Consider the following 12,337-nt stretch of genomic DNA (forward strand, 5'->3'; position numbering starts at 1 on the left):
CAAACAATAATTTTTAAGGGGTCATGATAGGGGTCCAAGTTAAAAAAAATGACTGCTGCGGTCTCTACCAAATTACTCAGAAATTTTCTGGTCTAAACATTTGAAATTTTACAGAGTAATCAGAGACAGGGCAAGTTTTTTATCGGTTTGGATAAAAAATTTGATCAACCAATATTTAAATGTATGTGTGTATGTATGTTTGCATGTCTGCCTAAAACTTTCAACTAAGGCAACGGATACATACATATATATATGTGTAAAATAATTTTCTAGTTAAGCCAGTGATGAAAGATGACATGCTGTTTTTCTGTCCTTTTTATTTCTCGATCCCACTTGATTCGAGATCAACTTTTCTTTGGACTACTGCACTGTCAAAAAAAAAAAAAAAACAATTTCGATTATTTCAGCTGGTTTGAAAACTTTCAAACCAAACTATCAACACTGGATTTTATTTCGGACTTCATTCTCTCTAAAAAAAATTATTTTCGCTTTTCGGAGTACCTTGAGAGAATCTTCATGCAAGATGAAATATTATGCGCGGTTTGCCTTTTTTTTTTTTTACATATACAACATTTTTTCACTTTTTTCTTGGCAATTTATGATGATAAATTGTAGTTTCACTTAATGCCACAACTAGCAAATTCTAGCATTGCTACAAATATAATTTCTTTCTGTCTTTTGATGAGAAAAATAACAAGAATAACAGAATAAAGACTTTGTAAATTGTTTTTTTGGAGTATTCCATCGAACAATAAATTTGAATTGTAAATTTAAACATACAGTTTTAATTTTCTTTCTCTTATATATATATATATATATATATATATATATATATATATATATATATATATATATATATATATATATATATATATATTGTGTACAGAACGTTGTTAGTTGAGACAGATCATTGGTACCGTCGGTTTCAAGCCCGATAATGAGGCCCGTTTAAAGTATCCTTATTAAGCTCTCTTTAGCCAATATTCGTCTCTTTAGACGAATATTGGCTGAAGAGAGCTTAATAAGGATACCTTAAACGGGCCTTATTATCGGGCTTAAAACCGACGGTAACAATGATCTGTCTCAACTAACAACTTTCTGTACACAAAATATAAATACGCTCTTACATTTTGAATTTTCCTTTTAATTGAGCACTCTGCTGGAATTCTTTTTCCCAAAAAAAACTTATCATATATATATATATATATATATATATATATATATATATATATATATATATATATAAAGTGGCCTTGTTTCTGTGTGCGAAATTTCTCTAACAAACTCCTCTCAATATATTTTTTACAGACTTGAAACTTGATATATGGGGTATTTATACCCCAGGAATACTTTCGATTTGTTTTTAGTTTCTAAAAGTAGCTGATTAACGGTCAAAATTGAAAAAAGATAAAATAGTTGACCTTGGCGGGAGTAAATCGAATAACTCCAGCACATGAATATATACTTTTTAGTTTAAAGTTGCTTAATATTTAGCCCTTTTTTTATTTATTCATCTGGCTGTAGGTCAGACTGTGACGATGGCGGCTTCATCGCTGAATTGTTTGCTTTCGATTCCAGATGATAGCAAAAGTATAACAGTTTATAACTTTTCTTCATTTTTTTCTATTGATGACGTGCAAGAATGCAAAATATTATTACGAAAAAAAAATGTTCAAACTTTTTTTTACAAGAACATGATTTCAACCGATACTTCGGCCTTCATCAATGTAGTGAAAGTGATGCGCATGCACAGGTGAAAAGGAGAAAAGAAGGGGAAGATGAAGAAGGTATATCCAATGAGGTGCCACGTCAGTCTTGAATATGTATATATATATATATGTATATATATGCAAGTACACACATGCGCACATGCACACAGTACATATATATTGTCTAATATATATATATATATATATATATATATATATATATATATATATATACATATATATATATATACACACGGATAGAGAGATAAAAAGGAAACAAACCAGTTTTTGTTCCTTTTTATCTCTCTCTCTATTTTCTTTTTCTCTCTCTCTCTCTCTCTCTCTCTCTATATATATATATATATACACATATATATATATATATATATATATATATATATATATATATATATATAGATATATAGGGTGGGGCATAAATACTGTTACAAAATAAAAATCAGATTTTTCCCAACAAAATAATCTATATAATTATAAAACTCAAATGACCTTGTAACGGGTGTTGTAACCCAACATCCAGTTTACAACTTCCGGTTTCGCATGCGTACATAAACATAAACCAATAACAACGTAAACAAATAAACACAAATCCCTGGACCTGTTTCGTTCGAACAAACGAACGTCCTTGAAAAAGCGAATATCTTAAATTCATTGATTATGGGGAGCAAACACATAACATGATTACAAATAATAGTATAATCATCGACCTGTTTCATATATACGATGTATATATTATACTAAATAATCAACGCGACAATAAAACGTATTGTGTTACTGTGTACGTTTTCAGCGTCCCAATTTTTTTCGCGTTTAAATTATCCAAATAAACAATTGTTAATACTTTCTGCATTTTTTTACATCGTTCATTTCCGCATTACGTTTAGGTTATTTTAACGCAATTTTCTTCCTCTTTTTTTTAATTTATTCTCCATTTTTAATACACTTTTCTTAAAAACATTCATAGATTTTCTTCTACACTACCAACATAAATAAATAACCCCGAAAATATGTTTATTTTTTAATTGCGTTACAAGTGAATAATCAACGCGACAATAAAACGTATTGTTTTGTTGTGTACGTTTCAGCGTCCCAATTGTTTTTTTTTATTGTTTTTTTTTTGAAGGGGGGTAAATTAAATGATATATCAAAATTTGAATTTAACTTTTAGTATTTTGGTATATGTCCAGTGAACATTTACTTATAAGTATGGCAAACCATTTATAATTCAATGGCTGTAAGTTTTTTTTTTCAACAATAAACAGTTATAAACAGAATGAGTCATAGAAATCTATCTATATAGTTTGTTTCATTTTAATATACTTTCATAGAAATGTTTCTGTTATGTTACAAAAAACTATTTTCTTTACGTCACAAGTGTCACGCTCATACATTTATTCCATAGCTAATATAACATACTGACCCAACGGGTCACGGGTAGTCTAGTTTATTATAAAACCCAATTACAGAGAATGATTAACACATACTGAAGGAACAATGTAGAATAAGTATTATTGAAAATGCTTTTCTTAAGCGTTAACTACACTACGAAGTCTTATGCGAAAATCATCTATAGCAGCAAGCACAGAATCTAAGGGTGTTCTCTCCCAGTATTTGTACAATTTTGTTTTTAAAGCTTTAATATTTTGATATAGGGTAGTGCAGGATCCACTTTCTATGACTGACCACATAGAATAATCAAGAGCGTTAAGATTAACTGATAAGGGAGGCCATTTTTCTTTGCTGATCCAGACTTAACAGTTGTCGCGCCATTTTTGTTGGAGAGTCACAACTTCATCACCCTACACAGAATTACACTATGGAGTCAGTGCAATGTCCTCAAGTCAACAATGTCCTCAATGTAACGTTCTTTGTTAATCTTGATTTCTTAAGGGGGGGGGAACAAGTGGAGGTTTCCCTATCTCAGAAGTGACCGTTCAGTCCAGCAGTGATGCTGGTTTTTGCGTTCTCAACATCTTTCCTGTATTTTTATGTATTATGTCACGATTTCTCGCAACTGTTGAAGTGAGAATATATTTACATCCATGGAGATGATTTTATTGAGCTTGCCTCCCTAATTGACTCCCTAATAGGGATTTATAAGAGTCGACTTATGATGAGTCTCTTTGCAATTGTGAATGCAGAGAGAAGCTGTCGCTTTTGGGGCTTATATTGTGATATCTGTAGGTAAGTCTTCGTGTAATGCTTGGTGATGTTTCTTCTTCCTTTCTTTGAATATATATATATATATATATATATATATATATATATATATATATATATATATATATATATATATATATAAATTCTTTTAACTTTCTTGAAGTTTTACATTTGGATTTTACCGTCACTGGATTTTTTTTATCTTCCACCAGACTATCCATTCATGTGTAATCAACTTTTTCTTTACCATATTCCCTCTGCTTAACTTATTTTGTTTTCAAGTAAGATCTTTGACTTACTTATTGTTTCATCAAATACTTCTGCATGCAAAATCCGATCCCGCATTTTGCTAATTCCTGCCCTCTGATGAGAAGGAGAGTATTTCTTCGAAACTCCGCGGATTAAGGACTATCGATTTATCTAGTGTTTCCTTTTCAGATTAAATATGTCTTTAACTCATTTCAAAGTGTTTTTAAACATATTTTATCAACTGTTTGCTCATATATATATATATATATATATATATATATATATATATATATATATATATATATATATATATATATATATAGGGTGGGGCATAAGTCTTGTTACAAAATTTCGGAACTATTTTTTATGATAATATTGAAATAAATTACTATTTTATTGTCAGTGTAGTACGATGTTATATATGATTTCTTGTTTTTCAGAAACAAAAGGTACTAATTCTTAACACTGTCTGTTTAATTGAAAAGAAGATTTATCATAGATCACCATGAGAAGAGCCTGCGTCTACCAGAAATATTCAAGTTATGAAAAAAAATCTCAACATCAAAAGAACGTTCAGAAAATGGACGATAGATCGTCACTTGGAAACTTAGTCGATCAAAAAGCTTCTTTTGGGACACCTCATATATATATATATATATATATATATATATATATAACTACTTCATTTACTCACATAAAATTGATATACGAAAGTATAAATTGATGCGTAAACTTTAAGTATTTACTTCAAAAGTGCTCAATACGTAGGTAGAGCTAGTTAGTAATTTATAAAATATATATGGCGATTAAGCTACACTGAATATTCCGCGTTTCATCCACTCTAGGACTCTTCAGGCTTATGCGCATAAACCTGAAGAGTCCTAGAGTGGATGAAACGCGGAATATTCAGTGTAGCTTAATCGCCATATATATTTTATAGCTTACTATATATATATATATATATATATATATATATATATATATATATATATATATATATATATATATATATATATAGGGTATCCCAAAAGAAGCTTATGGTTAAAAAAAAATCATAACTTTCTTAATTTTTCATATTTTTCTTTTCTTTTTTAAATCATCTAGAATAACCCTTCCAAGGTTATCTTGAGTCGTTACACTATCGAGGAGTCGATATTTATCATAGTTTTCAGTTGAATAAGTCAATATCAGAAATTAAAAGAAAATTTCGACAATACTTCACCACAAGAAATTCCCCTACTCCCAATGCAATAAAACCAGCCACAATAAATACCCTTAAAAAAAAATAGAGAGGAGGAAATTAGGGCCATAAGCCCTGAATCATGCCTTGCAGAGAGCACAAGTGTGAAAATGAAAATAGTGGATATTTGAGCAACATCATTTTCCATAACTAAAATTAGACCTTTTGAAAAACCTACCCTAGATTAAGTTGTGTAAATAAAATTAGAATAAGTAGACTCTAATATCTTACTATATCTGAAAAATACTATTAAAAACCCGCCGAATATATGTCAAGCTATGTCACGGTAACATATATTGAGCGCGTTTTTAACAGTATTTTATCCAGGTTTTTATTTATAACACCTTTTCCCAAACTTACCGTGTTAAAGAGGGAGTCAGACGCCATCTTGAATTTTCCAATACATCGGTAAACATGGTTTTCGAGTTGAATAAACATGTTACATTGAATAAAAACACGAAAAATATATCCAGTTTGGTAGAAAAGTAACTTATCTTGCCTTTGATAACATTTATTTGTTATATATTTGTTTTTGCCAACTTTTTCGAATCTATGTGTACAGTAATACAAACCCGAATTTTTTTTCGAAAAAATAGTAAAATACGGTACCAATCCTATTGCTCACACTACCAACAATTTACAAAGCACTTTTACTTTTGTAAATTATGTACGTGACAAGTAATTCATGCGATGTCACAACTTTGCGAGAAACTGTCTGGCAATTTCGAAATGCTTCAATGACTTGCCAAGCGTCGGTTAATAGTCAATTCTGAGACATGTGAAGTCTGTAATTTACCATACCGATTGCAGCGCAATTCGCGGTCCATTGATGGATGGAGATGGCCATGTAAAACGACAAATATCATCGGTCAATGCGGTCGAACTCTTTTTGGGAAAAGCGGAAAGTGTGACGTTATTACATAGTAAAAAGACTAATGCGATGGTGGAAAGAACTGCATTATTTTCAATAAAAACCATAAAATTGTTGCCAAAAAACAAGTTCGTTTTGTTTCGTTGAATAAACTTCACTATTTTATTTTCGGGATAATAATAAAAAAAAACAAAACGCAAATATTTTGAAGATAACCTCTTCAATTTAGTCCAGGGTTATCATCTTCAATATAGCCATTTTTCTATATATAACATTAATAATAAAAATGTTCAATATTACAAAAAAGGTCAATTTGTTGGGGGGGGGGGTCGTCTTTCACATTCACCTTAATTGAATGACATCTGTAAAACTTTGAGTATTCTGAAAAAGAATTACACATGAAAAATTGTCGCTGATAAATTGTCTTGCGATGAGCAAAACAACGCGCGCATGTGCGTTGTTTGGCCTTCGGAAAGCATAACATTATTACTAGGGCTATGACAACAGCATATTCTTTTCATTTTTTTAACTCTCGAGTATATATCCAACACAGACACAATTAATCAACCGGGAACCACATCACTCTACATAAAAACATATACGATGTCAATGGATTGAGAATCAAAACAAGGAAAAGAATATGCTGTTGTCACAGCTCTAATTATTACATACAAACTATCTGTCGGTGACAATTTTACATACGATAGTCATTTACAGGATATCCGAAAACCTACTCATGTCGTCAGATCGCATGGAAAAGATAAAACCATTAACAAATTATATTTTATTTATTTTTTTTTTAATCTTAAAAAGACGCAAATATCTGGGAGATAAACTCTTCAATGTATGAAAATATAAATGAAATGCGTCGGTTTAAAACGTCAATCTACACACGCACACCACAAAACAACAATAACAACGTGAAAAAATATACATAAATGTTTATATTTACGCACACATTTTCTGTTATTTTTTGGGTTTTTTTAATTTCGCTTTTTGTTCGTAAAAATTTGGCTACAGTTATCAATTTAGCTTTTTGTGATCGTTGTTCTGAATGGTTTGGCTTCAAATATCTATTATAGTCTGGCAACCCCGATTTGGGTCAGCTGAATTTAGGAAAACTCGTCCCCGGAAAACTCGTCTCCGGAAAATTCGTACCCGGAAAACTCGTCCCCTTTTGCTAGGTAGGAAAACTGGTCCCTTATTGAATAAATATCGATTGAAAACACATTTTATGACCGTTCTTGAAGAAGATATTGTCTTTAAAAGAGAATACATATCCCATAATATTTTTTTTAATTATGTTTACATGTTTACTATTGTTTAAAAAAATTAAATTAATTTTTCTAAGTTTTCTACCTAGCTTTGAAAGTTTTTGTTCTTTCAACTTATTTTAAAGAGTTTATTTAGTTTTAAAAAAAAGTAATGTCGAGTGTTACTCCGACATAAGAGGATCACGTCTTATGTCGGAGTAACATTTTCTATTTTCGAGCAATCAAATGTTAAAACATTTAATTGCTCAAAAATAAGAAAGTAACATTTAATTGCTCAAAAATAGAAAATTAAAGAAAATATTAAGGTAGATATAGCTTAAAAACGACCCCCTTCCAAAAGAAAATAAATTTGTATATTTTTAGGTAATAATGCACATCCCATATTTTTAAAAATATTTTTACATGTTTATTGTTTAAAAAAAATTAAATTGAGTTTTCTAAGTTTTCGTTTTCTACCTAGCTTTGTAAGTTTTTGGTGTTTAAACTTATTTTAAAGAGTTTATTTAATTAAAAAGAAATAACAAGTAATGTCAGACGCGACATTACTTAGTAAATAATTATTAACAAAAAATGTCCGAAAATAAAAGAAAATATTGAGGTAGATATAGCCTCCCCCACCTCCAAAAGAAAATAAATTTGTATATTTTTAAGTACTGCACAAGTGCCCCCGAAATGACGTTTAAACGATAACCTCCTCTAAGAATGGCTTTCGAAATAATAACGTTACTATTTCAGCGCGGTACCAAAATTACATAAGACCGTGTTTTCTTTTTTGTTTTGTAATAACACAATAATTATTTAAACTGAATTAATTCTTCTAAATAAAATAATTGCTTTCTTTGATAATACGTGTTTTCTTTCTTTATTTTTGTTTCGTAATGACACAAAAAGTGTTAAAACTAGAGTATTATTTTTAATAAATATTTGGTTTCGTTTTTCGTATCTTGACTCCGTGATCAAGTTTATTTTTTAAGCAAGAGTTTAAAATGATTTTTAAAAATATTATGGGGGTGCATAGTCTCTTTTAAAAACAATATCTCCTTCAGGAACGTGTTTTCAATCGATATTTATTCAATAAGAGACCAGTTTTCCTACCTAGTAAAAAGGTGGGAGTTTTTTGGGTACAAGTGTTCCGGGTACGAGTTTTCCGGGTTCGGGTTTTCCGGAGACGAGTTTTCCCGGGACGAGTTTTCCGGGCACTGGGTCAGCTATATATATATATATATATATATATATATATATATATATATATATATATATATATATATATGTAATTTTTTTAGATATGTCTCGGAAGTAGAGTGAAAAGCACATCTTATTTTTCTTTTATTAATATTATTTTTTTTCCTTTTCCTTGTACACATTTTTGTGAATTATTCCATGGATTTCTGCCTTTGGATAATTATGGACCATCTTCTTCCAATTACGGGATTTCCTTGGATTTTACTTGTACAAATGGCAATTCTTTTAACTTTCTTGAAGTTTTACATTTGGATTTTACCGTCACTGGATTTTTTTATCTTCCACCAGACTATCCATTCATGTGTAATCACCTTTTTCTTACCATATTCCCTCTGCTAAACTTATTTTGTTTTCAAGTAAGATCTTTGACTTACTTGTTGTTTCATCAAATACTTCTGCATGCAAAATCCGATCCCGCATTTTGCTAATTCCTACCCTCTGATGAGAAGGAGAGTATTTCTTCGAAACTCCGCGGATTAAGGACTATCGATTTATCTAGCGTTTCCTTTTCAGATTAAATATGTCTTTAACTCATTTCAAAGTGTTTTTAAACATATTTTATTAACTGTTTGCTCTCTCTCTCTCTCTCTCTCTCTCTCTCTCTATATATATATATATATATATATATATATATATATATATATATATATATATATATATATACACACTTCAGAATAAAATTATCTAACAATCAACTGGTATGGAAACCTATGATTATAAGTTTTACAAAATATTCTGTAAGTAATATTCTATAAGTATTATCCCACCTAAATAAAAATTGCTCGATATACAAGATAGAGCAAATAAATAAAATCTTAGTCATTTAATGAATTTAAAAATTTATGAAGTGAAATGTTTGAATTTCAAATCAAAAGATTTTTATTATTCTATGTAAGACAAAGAATACATTTGAAATATTTTAACTCCTTATCCTATAGGATTTCGATGTCTACCATCTCTTCAGAGGAGAAAATATTAGCAAATAGTTATAATGGTTTACACCTTATTTGCTAAAGTAAGTGAGAAATGGAAAATCACAATAGGATAAGGAGTTATAATTAATTCAGTTTAATTAATTCTTGTGTTATTACAAAAAAAAAGAAAACACGGTCTTATGTAATTTTCAAATGTATTCTTTGTCTTACATAGAATAATAAAAATCTATTGATTTGAAATTTAAAAATTTCACGTCATAAATTTTTAAATTTATTGAATGACTAAAATTTGATTTATATATATATATATGTATGTATTTATATGTATATATTTATTCCATATATATATATATATATATATATATATATATATATATATATATATATATATATATATATATATGGAATAAATGACAAAAAACTATATTCCAAAATTCATGATGTTGGCCATCTTATAATTTATTCCTTTAATTCAGTTGACTTTTACAATTTTTGACAGTATCTGTTTCGTAGCGCAAAATCAATCACTTAATATCATACCAATCAGTGAATCTATTATGCCCTTAACTCATCAGAAGAAATAGCAACAATCAATCCGTAAAAAGGAATTGAAGTGTGATTTGACATGATTAAAATCTGAAAATTGGAAGAGAAGCTGCAAATACTTTTAATGTGTTTCCATTCGCCACTTTGAAAAAATCAAAATAATGCTCCTTATCTTGAGTTGAGCATATTGGGAAGTGATACACGATATACCATTGGCGTATTAAGCGATGGTCTTTGTGTAAACAGATCAAGCTTAGGTATGTGGACGCTGTCAAAACATCGTTAATTCAATGCCCGCACAGCAGCTGCTTATTGGCGTTATGGTTCAAAGCCTTGACTGTCGTACGGGCGGTCGTGTTTCGATCCTGGCTTGAGGTAATTTCCTATCAAGCCGCACTGATGAGCTGTGATACAGCGAAACAGTACTGTATGTGGATGACTATATATATATATATATATATATATATATATATATATATATATATATATATAGTGTCCAAAAGTCACTGATGGTTGAAAATTTTTGTCACTTTACCATTAATGATTATTATTTATTTCTCTATTTCAGATAATTTACAGATAATATTTTGAAAATGAATTATGGAAAAGTGTAGCATTGAACAACGTACGCAGGTTGTGAAATTGTTTTACCAAAGTCAAGGGACAAGTCAGTGACTCTTTGGACACTCATGTCAGCTAAAATATGTTTTAGAATAACATTCGGATATTTATTTAAATTTGATAGTTACCAGGAATGCAACTTTCCAAAACTGGGGGGGGGGAAGTACACGGGAATAAAAAGTTGCGGGAAATAAAACCCAAGGCTTTGTTGTTCTTGGGAAGAATGTCCATTGCAGCTTTTCTGTCAAGACAAGATCAACGATGGACCAGATATGTTCCCGATTGGCCAGATTTTGAAACTCCCAAATAAGTGTTATTAGTCCTTTGTGTTGTAAAAGTATTTATGTATATTCTTGTCCGTCATGAAGCGTATTTCAATGTACATGGGGAAGAAGAAATGAACTAAATTAGACGATCACAAGGCTAGATGGCCAGATACACAGATACACGTATATACACACGTATATACACTCGCATACCATCATACACCAGACAATGAAAGAAACTCATAAATATATACACTACTCACACCACCATATTATATAGACACTCACAACACAACAATATCTATATTATACTAACAGGCTTTGCCCCGGCGTAAAATACGCTTAAATATGATATTTTAATTTGTCCAGATTTCGTATATATTATACATGATTTCAAAGTTAAAAAAAAAGAGTATTTAGGTTCCATCAGCTAGAATCGAAGCCGAAACTGTAACATTCAAAGCTGGTGACGTTACCAACGAAACACGCATATAAACTGATTAAAAAATAAAAATAAATTACGATGCATGTACAAAATGTATAACGTTTTTTTCAATTTTGACCTCACATTTGACCCATTAAAACAATTTTAACCGGCTAAATACCCATTAAGACAATTTTAACCGGCTAAATACCCATTAAAAACAATTTTAACCGGCTAAATATCCATTAAAAACAATTTTAACCGGCTAAATACCCATAAAAGAACGGCCCGTAAAAAAATCCAATCATTTGAGTCTGCTTCCGCCGCTCTGCGACTTTTAGTTTCGGAAGAGATAGAGTTTGAAAATATGGAGACAGACAGACAAACAAAATATAGTTATTTATATATTAGATTCTTTTAGTCAATCTGTCTGTCTGTCTGACTGTCTGTCTATGACTCTGTCAGTCCACTCGTTCCACTTTTTATCGGAAACCACTGAACCGATCTGGCTAAAATTACGTAAGAACCTTTTTTATGATAGCGTGTAGCGACATGTGTACTATGATATCCGTTCCGTGCACATAGTAGGAATGATAGAGATTAATAGGTGTTATTCACCAGAATACCACATTTACTCTAGAAGTTTTCTCGGAAACTACTGCGCTGATTTGACTGAAAATTTGCATTAACCTTTGTTATGATAAAGTTTAGTGAACTACGAACTAAGTATTGTGGTAGCGTTCGATGAACATATAAGGAGCAATAGGAATTAAGAGGAATTA

The sequence above is a fragment of the Euprymna scolopes genome, chromosome 39 (genome assembly GCF_053919585.1).
Source record: "Euprymna scolopes isolate OS-2025 chromosome 39, ASM5391958v1, whole genome shotgun sequence".
Taxonomy (NCBI): domain Eukaryota; kingdom Metazoa; phylum Mollusca; class Cephalopoda; order Sepiida; family Sepiolidae; genus Euprymna; species Euprymna scolopes.